At 45.0% G+C, this 18,127-nt stretch overlaps 1 long non-coding RNA gene across 3 annotated transcripts in view; it reads right to left on the reverse strand.

Annotated features, from left to right (window-relative positions):
• Positions 1-392: 392 nt before the first annotated feature.
• LOC134521002 (uncharacterized) overlaps positions 393-18,127 on the reverse strand; it is a 39,023-nt gene continuing 21,288 nt past the window's right edge. For 2 of the 3 annotated variants that reach the window (XR_010072602.1, XR_010072604.1), the window contains 7 exons: positions 15,362-15,451; positions 13,897-14,011; positions 9,680-10,095; positions 3,205-3,274; positions 2,832-2,928; positions 1,326-1,422; positions 393-1,214 (listed from right to left, as the gene is read on the reverse strand). This is a non-coding gene — a long non-coding RNA (uncharacterized LOC134521002). The remainder of the gene's footprint in view (positions 1,215-1,325; positions 1,423-2,831; positions 2,929-3,204; positions 3,275-9,679; positions 10,096-13,896; positions 14,012-15,361; positions 15,452-18,127) is intronic. The other variant, XR_010072603.1, reaches the window with a different exon arrangement.

Here is an 18,127-nt window from a genome sequence, read left to right on the forward strand (position 1 = left end):
AGTTTTCTTTACATTTGAAAAGTCAAAACAGGAGAGGACTCACGTGCCATGAGTTCCTTTTCCTAGACAAATCGTAGCAATCCCGCCAGTGCTTCTCCTCCTGCAGCAGCCTGGGCAACAGCGAAAGCTGAGGAGGGCATTACCTGAGCTGTAGCTTCGGGTTGAGCGGCTGAAAAAATCCCGAGGTGAGGTAAAAAGAAAATACTACAGGGGGCTCCTGCCTGCCCCAGGAGCATCCCGCGCGGTGTGGTACCCGCGGCAGGTGGCGCTCCCTGTCTACAAATAGGAGAGAGCTGCTCCCCGGCTGCACGCTGGAAACCAGGCGCTGGGCAGAAGTCCCTTCCTCCTTCCCCCCCTTTTTCCCCCCTTTCCCCCTGCAGGCAGGAGCCCCTCGCTGTTCAGTTATTCCTGCAGGAACCACAAACCAAAAAAATGTCGGAGAAATCAGGACTCGCTTCTTGGTGGACATACAATTCATACACAAAACTTGTCCAGAGAAATCACGTGCAATTTCATCCTCATCATCCAGCTGATTTTCTATCGCTTTTCCAACTTTCATAGAAGTTTGGGTTCTGAGGGCTACGACAGGCAGCATTAGGGTCATCTCCTCTCACCTCTTGCATATACGGATTACAAAATTTTTCCCAGAAGTTGAATAAAGTATATCTTGGAGATGTATTCCCTACAGTGACACTCTATGAGCTCACCCAAGCAAGAACTTGCAATGTACAATCCTCTTATTGGTCAGAGACGGCGTCTTCACTGAAGGTAGCAAATTTCTGCTTAAATCCTGCTAGGTCTTTTATAAACACACATAGAAAGGCCTCCTTTGCAGATCTCGTGTTTTATAAAAGTAACTCAATACTCAAACCACCTCTGTACTATTTTTTTAAAATAAACTAAAAACAGGCAATTTCCCAAATTTAACCTTAAAGACTTCAGTTTCACTTTTTCAATTTCCTTTGAACTCTCTCAAGATGTTCCAGATCCTCCTACAAACTTCTACGCCAGAATTGGGCTCCCCTTCAAATACACAGGACCCCATTCCCCGCCGTTACTTGGGAGAACTAACACCAGCTGGACAGATGTGTTACCTCTCCAGAGCCGGCAACAGGAGCCCCAGGACTGAAGCTGCTGCTCGTGTATTTGTGGTGCCCACACCGTGTTTGTTCCTCAGATCGCACAGGCTGCCAGCAATGCGGGTCTTCTACATCCTAAGGAAAAGGACATTCAAAGCAAAGTTATAAAGAGACTTGGACATGTGCTGGCACTCAGGAAGACGGGGGAGAAGAAATGGTGTGTGGGGAGGGAGCGGGTGAACTTACTCTACATCAGCTTCTGGGTGTGAAGAAGACTCACTGTGCCACTCGGCGTGTTTCATGTTCATCCCTCCGGTGCCAGGCTGTTTGTGGGATCTCCCTACTATGAATTAAGAAAAAGGAGTAACAAATTGTGCTCTCAGTCAGAGACATCTGGAGAAATCCCAGCGTATAGTCGCTTACAAAAAAGCAAGTGACCTGCCCAGAGCCAGAAAATGGAACTGAAGCTGAGAACTCCCTACATTTGGAAACACCAAAGTTTGCAACACTGGGCCAAATATACCTCTGTGACAACCAGCACAATCCTCCTAAAGTGGACAAGCTCCTATCGAACGCAAAATTGGCCTTATCCACTCTTTATCATTTAAACTGTTGAGGAGACCAATAGGGGAGTACTTAGTATGTGTCCTTTTCAAGCACGCACTTCTCATTAAGTAACTTTTTTTAGACAAAGACCTTTTCATGGGAAGATGAGAGGATCTGCCTGATGAAATATGGACTCTCCCAATTCATATTAGATTCTCAAGCATCATTCAACAGCTCTGAATTGACTAATGGCCATCACAGCAAATGGATTTCCACCTTCATCTTTAGTTCTTGTCTGAATTATATTAATACACATTGTTTATCTCTAATGAGCTCTAGAATATGATGTTAACAGAAGCAATTAAGGCCCAGCGTAACTGTCTGCAATGCTGTGCTGGAGCTGAATATACGGCTAATGAATCACTTCCATGGTTCAGTTCCAGTTTGCTTACTGCAAATTGTACTTCAGATGAGTTAAGCTCATCTTGGTGTCCAGGCTGTTGCCTTTATTTTTAACTTGCGTGTGTGCCAGAGGTTGCTCATATAAGAAAGAAGCAGATAGGTCTTTTGAAGAGCTAGTCTTTTTTTTTTTTTAATTTATTTATTTATTGCTCAGTGATTGCAGCTACCTTCAAAGAGAGGTGTCATATTTAGACTACCTTTTCCTGTACCGAGCATATTTTTAAACTTCTCCTAAGGTGTTTAAGTTCAGGAAAACAAAGCTTGATTCAGAGCACTGTTTAGCCAGGACTTTGTGCAGATAACCACGACAGAGCGGTCAGGCACGTCAGGTTTTTTTAGCCTGGTTGAACCCCTGCTCAAGGCAAAAGGGTGTCTCTCTCTCAAATCTTTGGTGAAGTGCTGGCTTCAGGGAAACATTTACATGTCATTTGTGGCAACAAGAATTTACAAGCTAAGACTGAGGTCAAGAAGGAAAGCAAAGTATGATGCTACCCAGACAATTTTTGTTTTGCGCTATTGCCCTGTCCCAGCAAAGGTTGGGCATCCCTGTCTTCAATGAACTATATTAAACACTGAATCTTCAAGGTACTCTGGAGCTGACTCAGCCCTGAAAAGGAAACAAAAGCTGCTACTTGACAGCAACATTCTCAGAAGCGAAGATGAGAATTGTTGTAAGGCTCCAATTTAATGGCTTGGTCCTACAGTTGAAGGTAGACAATTTTTACTATTGGCAGCAGTAGGAACCTGTTGTAGATAGAGTTTGGCTTGAAAGAGCTGAGCTTTTCCATGTTCTGATCTACTGAAGAATCCTCTTATCCAGTCTTGAAGGCGAGTGAAGAAACTGCAAGAATCAGACAACACGATCATTTCATCTCATACTGCAAGAAACTGCCGAGACAAGCCAATGCCACTTTGACTTTGCTCTTGTCATGTATTTTGGCCGGAGGCTCAAAATCTGCCTGAAGGTGCTCTGTCAGCCCGCACTGAGAGAAAGTGAGCAGCCACAGAACTGTTTCCGTTCACATGCTCAGCTTCTTGCGTCGCTACAACAGAGCTGGCATCCAGCACCTGTGATCTTTTCCTCAGAACAAACAGTTTTGCCAATAAATAGGCTCACCTGGCTCGGGCTGTGCTGCACTGCTGTTTCTCTCGGCCCCAGTTCTGGCTGGTGTTTTTAAAACATCCATCTGAAATGAAAGTCGAAATGTAGCTCTTCAGCCAGCAAAGTGGAACACACTCAGCTGCTGCAGGAGAATCAGACAATTTTTACCTGTCTTCACCGACAGATGTTATCATCACACCTACAAGCAGGCTCTGCACTTTGACATTTTTGATCTCTGACTGATGCTTAGTACCAAATTAGTCAGCAGTTCCTTTTTTATTTTTAAGGAGTTATCTATCTAAGGACCGAGATCAAAGCAGCAAGAGCATCATGTCATTGTGCTGACTTGAATCGCGGTGTCACTTTAATTTGCAATCACTGAAGCAAAACCTCACCAAAAGCAAAGGAAATACTTCAGCAATTAGCCTGCGCTCAGCTCAGTGCTGCAGGAGTCAGGCTGCCGCAGCAGCCATGCTACCGAGCTCCGGGATGTCCCCACCGCCCCGCAAAGCCTGCAGGTGAGGGAGCCGTGTCACTGGCGATGAGGAAGGGAGACTTGCTGGGACACTTCAGAACAAAATGATCCGGAAAGGAACTTGAAGAAGCCAAGTTATGCTGTTAGTTTTTGTTCGCTTGCTTGTTTGGTTTTGGTATACGTAAAGGCGAAAGAAAGACGCTTATTTCATGCAAATTTTAACCAGCAAAGGCAAGGTTATTGAGTAACTTCTGGGCTTACAAGACTCCTTGGTTTACTCAGGAGCAGACCATGTGCTTCCACTGAACCATCAGAACAGAAGATCTGTGCTGTAAGTGTTGGGAAAAAACCAACATTAATAGCCAGCTATGCACCATTTGTAACAGCATGTGCACGGATGAGCTCCCTCCTCTCCACATCCCGTTTCCTTGTGCACTTTCCGGACACATTAAGCTCCATGGCTGTCCTCTGGATTCTCCGAACCTGACTCAGTAACACAGAGCTAAAGCAGGGGGAACATTCACAGTTCAGGCATGGAAAGCAGCAGCAGGTGAACCAGTTTATCAGTGTGCACTAGCAGGATGTCGTCTTCATCATCAACATTACCATTGCCGCTAATATGTTTTATGGCAGAAATGTACTCCTGTGCTGGGCATTGTGCAATCGCACAGACACATTCCCACCTCCCCTAATTCACAGTTTCTATCAACAAGGAAAGGAGTGGATAGACGAGAAAAACCTTCACTCCATTTTACGTAGAGGTACCTGAGAGATCAAGTGACAAAGCATTTACTCATGGTCTACAGAAAACCTGGGACACTATTACAGGCTAGATCTTCACTGGCCAAAGCCCAGTATGAAATGGGCAGTCAGTTCCTCTTAGGGCCACCAGCAGGACAGACCTCCAGGATCTGCACAGCTGGGTGCCTCCACAGCCCTTGTGCCGAACAGACACAGGTAATTCAGAACAGAGACGTCCCCAGGGCTTGTTTGCCCATTAAGATGGTGGGAAGGGGGTCTGAGCCCCTTTACAGATCACCGCACCGGGCAGGAGCAGCAGCATCCTCTGTATTTACCGATACCTTCGAAAGCCCCATCCTTCAGCGCTGCCATCCACTTGCAACACCCATTTTTTCAAGCTGCTGGAAACGGAGCACCAAACACCCCACCCCAGCCCTTGCCACTGGTGGGTGACCAAGGGCGAGGAGGTCTGAAATAGAGCCGCCCCCCAAAAAAAAACAACAAAAAAAGTTAAAACCGGGCTGGATGGTTGGCGGCCACCTCCCGGCAGCGCCCTGCCCATCTGCCCGGGCCCCTTTGTGCCGGCCGGTTCTCAGGGGGGGCCGAGGGGGCGGCCATGGGTGCTATATTAGGCACCTGCGGCTCGCACAATGGGCTGTGGGTGCTCGGGGGAGAGACAGATTGATGTATTGTGTGCGGGGGAGGAGGGCTGTCACTTGAATCCATGTGAACCCAGGCTTTCGGGGCAGGGGAGATTGACAGCTTTTGTAGGTCGCAGCTCTCTTTCAAAGCTCTGCTTTATAGACAGTAGGTTAGGGGGCCCGGGCTTTCACTCCCATAATTCGAACAGGGCAATCATCAGCATTGAGAATTTCTTCTCTCTCTCTCTCTCTTTTTTTTTTTTTTTTAACCCCCCTTGTTATGCATTAAATGATTTCAGTGGAGGAATGTGCAGCATTAATTAGAATTGGTTAGCAGATACCAAGGGGAAAAGTTTCTTCACAACAACTATAGGAGGTGTCACTGCGACAAAGAGGGTTTTGTTTTCGCTCTCCCCCGCATTATCAGTGCAATATGTAAGGTAGCGATTCTTTTCATTTAAATTAAGTGGAAAGCTACTAAATCTTGTTTTATTCTCCAAAAAGAAAAAGGTCCTTAACACTTATCTTTTAACTTCTTTTATTTTGTAAGGTTAGTGTTTACTTTTGCTTTCAGTCCTCCCCATTAATCGGCCGGCAAAGATGTGTATCCAGTTTTGTGTATCATTTAGCTCTTACAATCATAGGCCAGTACAACTAATATATAAGGATTGTCTCCTGATTAAAGCAACAACGTTACCATTTAAAATCACAGGCGCTCATCTAGAAGGACGCATTGAAATTCAGAAGTGTGGCTGGCTGTTCTCTGCGGGGATTTCCTACTTTCTTTCAACTTTTTAAATAGAAGTTAAGCTAAAAGATGGGCTTGAGCATATAAAGTAAGAGCTTAGAAGAAACGCTCATTAATATATTTATGCACAGGGGTTTTACTTCATTCCTTAAAAACTTTTCCCATCGACAACGTGCAAACAAATATTGGCCCTGATAGTGTTTAGTTTCTCCCCTCAAATGGACTCAGCTAGTTTATCAAAAATAATTAGAAAAATAATTTAAAAAAAAAAAAAAATCTGAAGTGCGTTTCAACTTCTAGCAATAGACACAAACATATGTGCTAACACCATATGGTAATATCACATTCTTTTTTTTTTTTTTTTCTGTTAAAGGTTTGAAAATTACCAAATTATTGCCACCGTAAAGCACCATTTCTTCAGACGTGTAAAGCCAACTGCTGCGTCCAGAAGTGAACTACTAAGGCTCCACACACTGCAGATTCTCTTGCAGTAAATTCACCCGAAATGTGAAGATATTTATACTTTGCCCACAGTACCACTCAGCAATTGCCACTAGTGTTCTTTGTACCAGGAAAAATAAAATCGAGGGAAAGCGCGGCCGCAGGCGGAGCTGCCTGGGCAGGACAGAGCAGGTATCCCTGGAGAGGCCGTGGTTCTTCTCCTGCAGGGCAGGTACCAATGCCGCATTTTTTATCTGACCCACACAGCCTGGCCTGTGCATTATATAGTCAAAACCACAGCTTACAAAATAAATAGATAATAAGTATCTATGTCATAACGAGCTTGATTATATTTTCGTCTTACTGATGAGGTACTAGTGGGCGACATGATGTTAGATAGAGCTTTTTTTAACATAGCTCAGCATTGGCACAACAACTTTTAAGAGCTGCGTTAAAGGTGAGCTAAAGAGAGCTCGTGCAAAGGAAGAGGGGAGCTGTTTCTACTAAGCATGGGATGCAGTCTCCTAGGTAAAAATTTATCTGAGTAAAAAGCCAACTAAAATATTTCACCTTCTAGCTGCAGGCTTTTCCCCACCACGGACAGGAGGAACAAGGCTATCAAACATCTGACGTTGTCTTGCAAGGAAAAACCCATTGGATGTGAAGAGGTCTTTTCCATACTGCAGGGGAAGGGAGAAGCAGAGTCTCTTCCCTTCCACCGCTCTAAAGCTGCCAGTTCATCTTCAGTGGCTGGGATTTAAGCCTTGGAGGCTGCACCGCGATAATTAATTAATTAATTAATCGGGTGCCAATTTGCAGAGGCAGTAGAGCTGTTTACGGCCTCAGACACAGAGCAGCACTTCTCTGGGGAGCTGAGGTCACTGCAAAGATGGGTTTTGAAGTAAGCCCGGGCCGGGGGGGTCAGCCGAGGCAGCCCAAAGCCCTCTCAGCAGCGCTTCACTTCCCCGCACGGCGCAGCGGCACCAGCTCGCTCGCTCCAGAGAGGCAATGCCACTACGTGGGTCACTCTCGCCAAGTTTTCCCGTGTCTCCTGCACCCTGGCCCTAGGGCCATCTCCTCTTTTTATTTTATTTTTTTTTTTCTGGACCAGAGTACCTCTCTCAGAATCATGCATCCCTTATGCATGTAAATGAGAGGGGTCCAACTACACAGGAGGGAGAAAGGGTTTAATGAATCGTGAAAAAGCAAGGGTTGCATAGAAAAAGCTCAATCCCGGTGCCCCCTCATCCCCCCACTTGGAAACGTGCATTTCTCATTTTTGAGAGTTACGAGAGAATGCAGAGGAGCGAACGGGAGAAACCCGCAGCTGAATGAATACAACACTTGTTTGCATTTCTTACAGCCTGCACTTGAGATCTGTGATACGCATTTTTAAGGAAAAATAATTAAGCACAGAAGTTATGTTCCTCTACACGGCATAAACAAATGTAATACACAATTGTAGGTAATTCTGTGTTCAAGTTCTCCCATCTGGAGTACATTCCTCTTCTTCCACTCCCTTCCTCTGTGTGTATACATAAGGGCTTACATGAATTTAAAAGACAAAGAGCAGGCAGAAGCTGGTTGTTATTTATGAGGTCCTGTAAAATACAGCCACAGGTTACACAGCCTAAGTCCTATGACCAACTTCCACACCTGGTGGACCCTGAAATTGGTAGTTTATCGCTGGCTGTTCCAGGCGAATGTGGACTAGACAGCATGGGATATGATGAGCACTTTGAGGCAAACCACATTAAAGCAATATTATTAATGTCAAGTATGATTTCAGATTATTACATTTAAAGCAGACATTATAGTGAATCGATTTGTAAATATTCTGGGACTCTTCAGAGGTCTTTTCCTTCTGCCGTTTTTGGGTTTTTTTGTTTTTTTTGTTTTGATTTGTTTGGGGTTTTTTTTAGCCGGATTAATGATTAGTTACTGACTGTTGCTAAAATGACTTTAATGTCTCAAATTACAGTATAGGGGAAACTCCCAGTGCCCTCAACGGGAATTAGGCAGCATTGTGGTCCCAAGTTGTGGAAAGAAACAGACGTAAATGCTTGAGCATTAAAGATGTTCTCCCTTTTCCATACCAATGAGGGAATCACAAGTACTGAGCAATTACATCTCCAACTGAAATGTAACAGAGCTATTATCTGTTCAATATTTTTTAAAGTTGGCCTCAATGCTTCCTTCTTTATTTGGGCATGGAAATACTGGTAAAATTGCACATAGAAGTGATTTCTCATTAAGGTAGGATGCAGCTAGGAAGAACAGCTTCCGCAACATCAATAGGATAATTCCATGTGTGCACAAATTCCCACAGGAGTATGAATAACGTGTGGAGTTACACCAGGCCTGCTCCAATCTTTTACTAACTTGACCTAGAACCCTGCAGGCAATGTGCAGAAGCAGCCCAGTGTTTAACTTCCAGCAGTTATGAGCAAATATTTCTCATGAGAAGCACATGGAATAAAAAGAAAGACCTACTGCTTTGGTGCTGCACGTTCTTAGTTATTTCTGCACAAGCAGAAGAGCCCTGGACCACTGCTGGTGATCCAGGATGCTGCTCTGCTTAGTTTAGCTACTGCCATGAGGTGTAGAACTAAACTCCATGATCTCAAAAAGAATTTGTCGCTATCCCAATTACTCCTTCAACTTTGAGGACTTGAAGTGGTTCAAGCCAGCAGAACCCCCTTGATGGTGAAGAGAAAGTGGAAGTGGTGCACAAGTGATGCCCGCCTTTTTGTCATCTATTAATTTTTCTAAGCTTCCAGTGATGCTTTTATTGGAATTTCCAGCAGGCAGAACTCTTGGATATGTTGTCAGTGGGGAGGACATGCCGGTCAGTAATCTCCATGACCTGAACAGGAGTGCTTCCATCTCGCTACCGGAATTGGCAGGGAAGGGATGATGCCAGCACAGAGCGTAGCTGGAGCAGCGCAGCTTCCTTAAGAAAGGAAAGACAAGGAGCAGTGTGGAAATACCATAGGATAGTAAGGGTTTGCCTGCCGCCCTATCCACAAAAGCCAAAAGCCTACACTCTGGGCTTTCCCAAAGAGATGCCATTGCTGAGTCTTGTGAGGTTCATCTCCTGTCATTGCCTCGGGCTATTTATCCTGGCCTCTTCACAGCAAGTGTCCCAAAGTCCTGAATTATTGGCCAGATTCACACAGATGACTGCTATTCCCTCATCTGATGGAAAGTGCATGAAAATTTATACCTAGTCAAATAGAAAAACCAAAACGCTACTTCTGCATTTAAGCAAGCAAAATTTTTGTTTATTCAAAGAATTTCATCCAAAGATGGTAAAGAAAATATCCCAAAGAGCACACATATTTTACACCAAATTTTCATATAAATCACTTGTTCTTTAACTTCGTCTGGCCCACAGAATGACTCTGTCAGCCAGACAAAAAAAACCCTTGCTCGGAAACTAACCTTCACAGAAGCAGAGAGGGAAGAAATACCATCTGAGATCCACAACTTCCAGAGATACCTGAGGGCCTCTGCAAATCCTGGTCTGTCTCGGGTTGCTGTCTCCTTTGGTCGCCTTTGCTGGGTCACCTTTCCTCAGTGTCATGAATGTAGTCCTCCAATTCTTCTTGTTTCATAGTGTTTCTGAGCATCATTCCATTTTAATGTTTTTTGCCTGGCGAGGAGTTTTGCCAGTCTCGGATGAGTGGCAGTGGCAGGGCAGGGGGAGCAGCCAGGCTGTGATCCTTCTGGCAACAGACAGCTCTTAGTTTGGCTCTTCTGCATCGTCAAACCACAAATGTCTAGTCAGGGGTGGGTCCACACAGCTACCCTCCAGAGCTGTCACCTACTTCATATGATTCTGGTTGTGGCACAGGAGCCTGGTGAAAATGCAAAGTTTAGGTTGGGATTTCAGAATCCCTTCTTATGAATAATTCCCGTGCACATCAGACTCCTTTCTCTTCGAACACGTAACCTTTATAATATCCTTTATTAGAAAACAACATCATACGCAACTGTGTTAAGGAAAAGACGCATTCTGGAGCTCATAGTTGGGGTACCTTTCACTATGGGAGGTAAATAAAATGTTTTCGGTCACCATTTTCAGCAATAGGCAGCTAACACGCTATTAGCATGTTTTCGTGAAGGACCAAACACCACTTGGGGTTGAAGGACATTTTTTTTTATGTTTGTTTTCCAATGGGCATTTTGTTTTAAGTTATTTAAGGTCATTTATTTCTTAACGCATTTTGGGGTTATCTTCTTTTTTGTAAAACAGTGCAGAAGAACAGTTCTTTAATACAATATAAAAGTAAAAAAGAAATATCGGCACAAAATACCACGTCACTCATGAGAAATCATTTTCGTGTATTAACTTACCAAACCAAGAATAGTAAAATGCACAAAAATACATAAATGCTCCATTCCCATATGAATGGGACACACCACCACCAGAAGGACCATTTTCTGCACCAAATCATACACCTGCAACCTTTCTTTCCCATCAGTTTTCTCCACCTGACTGTTTCTGTTGTGCTTTTACCACATTACTATTTCTCCCCTGCCCACGCACGGCAGATGGTTGGGGCGGTGGTCACTTGGGTCGGGACAGCTTTCGTGGGTCGTCGATTCGACCTGCACCGCTTGGAAAGATGGTGGTACCTTTCTAAAGTCTATCCTCAGCAATGGGGTGGGAGCAAAACTTAGCAGGGGGCTAAGTTCTTGATGCTGAAGTGTGCACAACATTTTGCATGCTCACAGACTCTCACCTAGCCCTTTTTGCCCCATTTACTTGCCAACTCCATGGTTGGCTAACCGGCCAGCCAGCCAGAGGGGAACAGCACAAGGTGCAGACACCAGCACGGGAAACGGCAAAGGTCTGTCTCAGATCTGGTCCACCAGCTCTTGCACAGCTGCCTTTAAGATTTAACTGCACATGAGTTATGTTTTCAATAATCAGTTCTGACTTTTACAACCCAGGATTTGACTGTCTGCACAAAAGCATTTGCTTTTCTTTCAACAGAAAACATACTAAAACACACTTTAAAGTTGTTGTAGATTTCTTTTTTAATAGGGAAACATTAGGTAATTAAGGAAATCATGCACCATGCCATGTGGAGGCCTCCTGACAAATACAACTTTGGTGGCCATGACCCTGGCCAGAGGAAGAAGGCTGTGATGTCACCTCATCCCCAAGTCCCAGTTTCACGGATAGTATCTCTGAAAGGAATTGTCTAAAGGAGATTGTTCCTTATGAAAAGTTCACATGATGGAGTCTGAAGGGCTTGTTTCACTTGAAGCCCAGCAGGACAGAGCCGTTTGGAAAGAAGCATTCAGTGTGTTCTGTTTTGCTGAAAGCTGTCACAGTGAACAAGTACTTAGCAAACAGCATGAACAAGGATTTGAACTAGAAAACTAGCAGGGCCCTGACAACATTGTAATAGTGGGCTTGTCTCTTCAGAGCCTGTACAATGATGCATGGGGGCAGGAGAAGGAAAACAGGAGAACTAGATTTTTGGGGTTTTTTTGGGTTTGTTTTTTTTTTTAAGGTAACAGTTTATCATTGCTCTGAACTTGTTTGTATTATTGTGGTCGCCTTTGGCACCCGTGGGAGGGGAGAGCATCCTGGCGAGAAGGGGCGCAGGGCAGAGGCACAGTGCGCAGCCCAAAGGGTGAACTGATGGATTAACTAAAAAGCTGTCGCTTCTTTTCCTATTGTCCTGTTTTGTAACATTTTTACTTCTGTTATCATGGGCTGACTGTTTAAGCTCTCACTCTTTACACCCCTAATCCATATTTAGCAGTGAAGAAAAGCCGTCTGAATCCCAGCCCCGAACTGAAAGAGAACCCGCCGTTCCACACCTTTGAAAACAAGCGGCGTTCACCCAAGCACCCAGCTGCTGACACCACGCAGGTACAGACGACTGGCACCTGTTAAAGGCTCCCCTCCCTCTCTCCCATCATACAAGAGACTATTGAAGGCAGCACAACATTAGGAGACATTAAATGAGTAGGAAATTATAATAGGATAAACAAAAATTCTCCTTTTAGTTTTCCATACTGCAACCACGCCCTTATTTCTAAAGCAAACCTCAAAAACACACTAATCACACCTTTTCACCAGGACTGTGACTACAGTTGTCCAGTTTATGACGAGAAGAGCTTCAAAAGCTGTAATAAATAACTTTTTATTTATCACTTCTACCATGTTGTGCATTTTCCTAGACATGGAAAGTCCCTAACTGGTGTCCTCCTTTGCTCCAGAGGACTAACAGTCCCTTCTTCAGGTGGTCTGCTAAGCAATTTACACAATCCCCTGTTTCCCTCCTTCCCTTTACAAGGACAGAATTGCAATGTTTAAGTGCATAGTCCAGCATAGCACCCACCTCTTTCCTTATAGACCTCAAGAGGCTCAGGATGAAAAGCACTTCTCTAACCTATAGGAAAACCTCTCCATTTTATCAGGTGCTGGGATATGTTCCTGCACCTGCCCTTCATTCCTTTCACGCTCCCTGCCATGGCTGAAAACTTCTGCTAACGGTTTGTGGAAAGAGCACAGGTGGAGGAAGATGGAATGAAGAACAACCTGCTCCTGCCAAAGCTTAGTCCTTGGGCAGGGACATGGCTCACCAAAGTTATTGCTGGAGGACTTTTTCCTAGGAATACGGTCACTGATGAAACGGATCACAGACACTACTTCAATCCTGACCCTCTTACTGCAGGCACTTCTTTTCTCCATTCGTGCTCAGTAATAGCATTATCGCTTCTGTGTGTAAATTGGGATCACAATTTATAAGGCAAACAGACATCGATTTAAAACGATTATTTCGTCTGGTCTCCTGTCTCAATGCGGCCCATATGCCATATGTAGTAAATCTTGCCATCTGAGGAATATCTACCTTTAATCTGGGGTTCCAAATCCTTTAGCGTTAAGAGCTATTCAGAGCTGCAAAGACAGGGACGTTTTTTAGTAACTCGCATAGGTTTCGGGTAAATTCTGCCCTAAGCCCCTTCACAACACTGCGAAATGGCTGGGTTTAGGATGAGCTGCGTTCCAGGGATCCCGAATTGTGACCACCGAAGTGACGAGTCTGTGCTGGCTTTGTCCAGATCTGAGGAGCATTTTGTGATACTGCGTTTGCGATACATTTGCGTTATGATACTGCAAATGTATTAAACTCTAATAAATTTGTAAACCAGGTATCAGGTGTTTCCTCAGGCTCAAAAATATCTTGTGGGATTGAACTTAGTTCAATGATACCCAAAGCTACGATCTCCCTCCAGTGCCCGCATCCCTCAGATCCTGGTAATTGTATTACAAGTTTCTTATCACTAGGAGTATAATAGAGGTTTTTTTCAGCAAAGCAAGTCTCCTTTGCAAAGAGACCAATTATGATAAGACTGTTCTCCCACTGATTTCTTTCAGCTGCTCCCTGAACCAGATAGCATGTTTTCATTATGAAAAAAAGGGATCTTCTCCTCTTTTTCTTTGCTTTTCCAGCCTAAAACTCCTCTCGTTTCAAGTATACTACAGTGCAGAAGTTTGAAAGAGAAAGGACTAGCCTTTTTAAAAAATGCCAGCATTATTTAGGGACTTGTAAAACTTGTAGCCTAAATGCCTACTCAGAACAGTTGTGTACAGAAGCACAACAGCTACCCTTTATCCAGCAGTGCCTACTCACCAGCTCTTGGGTGCAGCTCTCTCCAGTGGCGTTTCCGCCACCGACACGCTTCAGTCTGTGAGAGGGGACAGTCCTTTGAACTCAAGGTCTCTAGGAAAGGGCCATGCTGAGTTGGCTAGAAAGGCAAAATCATAGTCACTGATAATATCCTCTGGAAATTTTACCCATACTTACGCTGCACGGAAGGAGCTCCCACCCCCTGTCCTTTTTTTAGCCCTTGAAGACAGGCAGATGTCCCCTCTGCAGGCAGGTGTTGCCACAGTCCAGAAGTCCCCGCTGTCCAGCTGTTTGCTGGATTTGTGGGTGGCTTCTCGAAGTTCCCTCAGACGGCTCCAGACAAAGCCCGGATGGCTTAATTTAAGCATTTTTAACAAGATAGCTTGGGCTAGCCTGGAAAATTTTGTCTGAAGTGAGAAAATGCTCAGATTATGCCCTCACCACAGGACTGAGAGTGAACTCCCATACAGAGGTGACCTCCAGGTAGAAATGGTGACATTTCCAGCTGGCAGAGCTGGCTACAGAAGGTGCCACCACTGCACACTGACTCTGGGCAGCTGCACATTTTACAGATTACTCCCTTATCTTTTCCATCCTTTATACGGCCCCTAATCGCTTTCAAGTACTCTTCAACGACTTCCCAATTGTACCAATTATCAGGAGCCCATTCCTCTGAGAATTTGGGGTTTGGGTTCACTCCATGCCTCCATAAATAATCAGTGATAACTCCTGACATCCTGCCGACTACGCCAGGTGTCCTGGGGCGGAGTGAATAACTTCACTTGTAAGAGAGTAGTGAAATGTTTATTAACATAAAACAGTGATTTAACAAAGTTAGTAGTGAATGCGACAGTGTTTTACAAGATTCGATGCCAAGGTACACTTGATTATTTACTGCATAGAGGCCAGGGTCAGACAAGCTCTCAGGCAGACCCTCCCGTTGAGTCCCGAGGTTCAGAAAGGACCCCCTTGCTTTCTAAACTCCTTCTCAGAGAGGAGTCTGGGTGCGGCTGGATCCAATCCTAGTCCCAGACTTGGTCAACGGTTTATGTCTAAAGGATTATATATGCGCAATCAATCCTTATATCACTTAGCTAAGATTTCAAAGTTTAGCATGCTATTAGTCACTTACCGAGAATCTGTTGCGGCAAGGAATCTCTCAGCCTTGAGGAGAAGAACCTTAAGTGAGCATCCCCACTCAAGGGGAGATCCTGGCATGCAGCCCGCTGCCGTGCAGGAGAGCTCAAAGGGCTCTTGGGCTGTCCGCTATTTATGGAGTAAGATAGTGGACCTATAGTCATATTCTCATGGGAAGAAGATACCTAGGTTCCCACTGCAGACAGGGTTTTGGTTATGTTGCCAGCCATCTCCCACAGTTCAAGTGCAACTCATCACAACTCCCGCTGATGGCCATGGCTTGAGCAGGAGCTGGCGGGGGAAAAAGGGGAGAGCACACCACCACACCCACCTGCACCGTTCCCTGCAGCATTTGTAGCACCGCAAACAGGAGGGCAGCTACAGATCTGCTCCTAGAACTGCTACTGTTCCGTCTGCCTGCCTAGAAAATAACACCCAGGAGCAGGATTTTATGTCCTTGCACATCATAGGAAAAAACAGTGTTTCTTCCATTCCCCACACCCACAGATAAACTATATTACTGGTCTTCAAGTTGTTCTCGTCCCAGGCTACCCTATCCTTAACTCACGCACTGTTGGACACTGTAAAATACAGAGCCCCTTTCATGCAGGGAGGGATGTGTTCCTGCCAGGTCCCAGTGTTCTAGGGAATTTGCCAGATCCCTCAATAATCTGATCCTTTGCCTTTTGGCTCCAGTGTTCAGAGTTGGCTCTTTGGTCTGAGTTCTCCCAAAACAGGATCTCCATCCCCTCCCGCATCGTGCTTTCCCTACTGCCTGGTAACCCTGTGTAAGGTCCATCCCCTTCAGCATTTCCTTCCCAGCAGAGCAGCCTGAGGAAACAGCAGGAGCAGCCAGTCCCTCCACCCTCCAGACAGCACAGGGATGCGGAAGAACGAAGGATTTCTATTTGAAGTGTCCCATCTGAGTTTTCCGGTGACTAGTGCACTGCAGTAAATGAGTAAATGCGTTGGGTCTGATTCCTACAGCACAAAATACCCTTCATAGGGCTGCAGGAAGCCAGCAGAAGTGCCAGGTAAAGTCATGGAAAAGTCACGTCCCAAAGAGGGACTGGGAGGGGACCAGGTACAGCCGAGCTGCACTATACCGAGTCACCAGTTACTGTCTGGCACACTTCACCCTGGCTGGGGAAGTCAACTGTAGATACCAGGCTTAGTGGCCAAAGATCAGAGACATCCCCTACCCTCCGCGGCTGCTGCTTGGATGAGAACTAGAATTTAGGCCAATTAATCATCATGGACAATGCTAAGTAAAAGGTCCGTGCCAGCAAGACTGCAATAGTGTCAGCCTGAGAGAGAAGGGAGGTGTCACCCTGTTTAGCTGTCATATCGTTACACAGAGCGGGTGGCTGAAGGATATTGCTGCTACAGACCGTTACCGGCCGTCTGACTGACGTCCCTCGCAAGCTCTTGTTCCCTCTTCTAACCCAAATGAGCAGATTTTGCAGAAAAGGAATGTAATTTTAAAAGTCCCGAGTTAATCAAATGCTTCAAAAACACAGTGCCTGAGATACAATGGATCAACTTTGTCCTGGGTGTCAGCCCGTTCGCTCAAACAAGCTTACACCAGAGATGAATTTGCTCTGGTGCCTTTGTCAATAAAATTCTAGATTAAAAAAGACCCTATATAGAGCTGGTCCCAGAGGTAATTGCTAGTTAATCAGCCAATTAACTGACCCAACGAGTAGGAAAAGGGGAAGGGGGAGTAAGGGGGAAAACAAATCAGTCAAGGTATGGTAGAACGTAATTCTTTAGGAGTTAATGTTAGAAACCTTTTCAAAGGGATTACAGCCTACCTTGACTCATTCCCCCGTCTTCTTTCCTTTTTCTCTTCTTCCCAATTTGTAATTGTTGGTTCCCCTAATTGGCTGATTAACTACTTATTACAGACAAACCTGGAGGTATGCGCGATCCCGTTAGCCACGGAACTTGATTTCATCTGGCAAAGCAAGGCTGAACCCAGCAGAGCGTCTGCATGGGCCGGTTTTCTCCTACCCAGGCTGACGGCTTAGGGTCAAGTGGCATTTTATTTGAGAAGATTCTTTTTTAAACTAGCTTCTATTTTATTTATTTAATACTACAAAGAAAAGGAGGGGGTTTTTTTGAACAGTTTGTTATGCAAACAGAAGATTTCTATCAATGGAGTTTTGACCCCTCCAACTAACCTATTTACTATCCACTGATACATTATCGACACCATCAGGATATTTTGATGAATGAGCTGTTACAGCTGCTTAACGTTACGATAATAAGTAATGACAAGAGAATTAACCTCTATTTTCCTTTGATAGCGTTACCAGGCTGCTTCTCCCAGCAGCAATCCTGGCAGATGAGTCCTAACGGTGAAAAGGGCAAGCTGAGAAAGTTACCCTAATTTCCTCTCCTTGGAGTTCTGTGGGGGAAAAGAGCAGAGTTCAACTCTAAAGTTGTTGCCTTCACATTTTATTTACAGTTGGTCAAAAAGGAGGTACCAGTCCGTCCCTGGACATCCTGAAACCACACAACCAAGGAGGAATTCAAAGTTGCTCTCTGAAGCTTCAAAGAGGAGTTTTGCTGCTTGTTCAACATAAAGCAAATCTCGTAGCATCTCGTTAATGCACCTTTTCCAGCATCCTGTAGACAGAGACGGAGCTGCTACCCTTAAAAACACTGACATCGTAGCTAGACAGGGCACGAGGTCTGACCTCTCTAAAACAATACCTAGCAGTGCACATGGCTGCACATACGCAGGTTGTTTTCTAAAGCTACTGGATTGGGTTTGGTTGCTCACCCTCCTGTGTATGGACTGGGTTTGGTTGCTCACCCTCCTGTGTAGATAGTAAACAAAATTCTTTTTCTCTCCTCATTGCTTGGGCAGCAGGAACCCTGTGCAAAGCAGCAACTCCTCCCCGTGCAATTGTACAGGGAGATGGGCGCAGAATGGCGTTCTCCTAACAGAGCCTCTGTTGCATAAACCTCTTCTTCTAATTCCACTTCTTCAGCTTCGGAAGAGAGTTTGGGATTTTAGTTCTATTTAATATTTGTGACAATTCATTCCTCCTACCCCTCTTTTCTCCCTTAGCAAAAGAGCAGGCTGAGC

The sequence above is a fragment of the Chroicocephalus ridibundus genome, chromosome 9, assembly GCF_963924245.1.
Source record: "Chroicocephalus ridibundus chromosome 9, bChrRid1.1, whole genome shotgun sequence".
In the NCBI taxonomy this organism is placed as follows: Eukaryota; Metazoa; Chordata; class Aves; order Charadriiformes; family Laridae; genus Chroicocephalus; species Chroicocephalus ridibundus.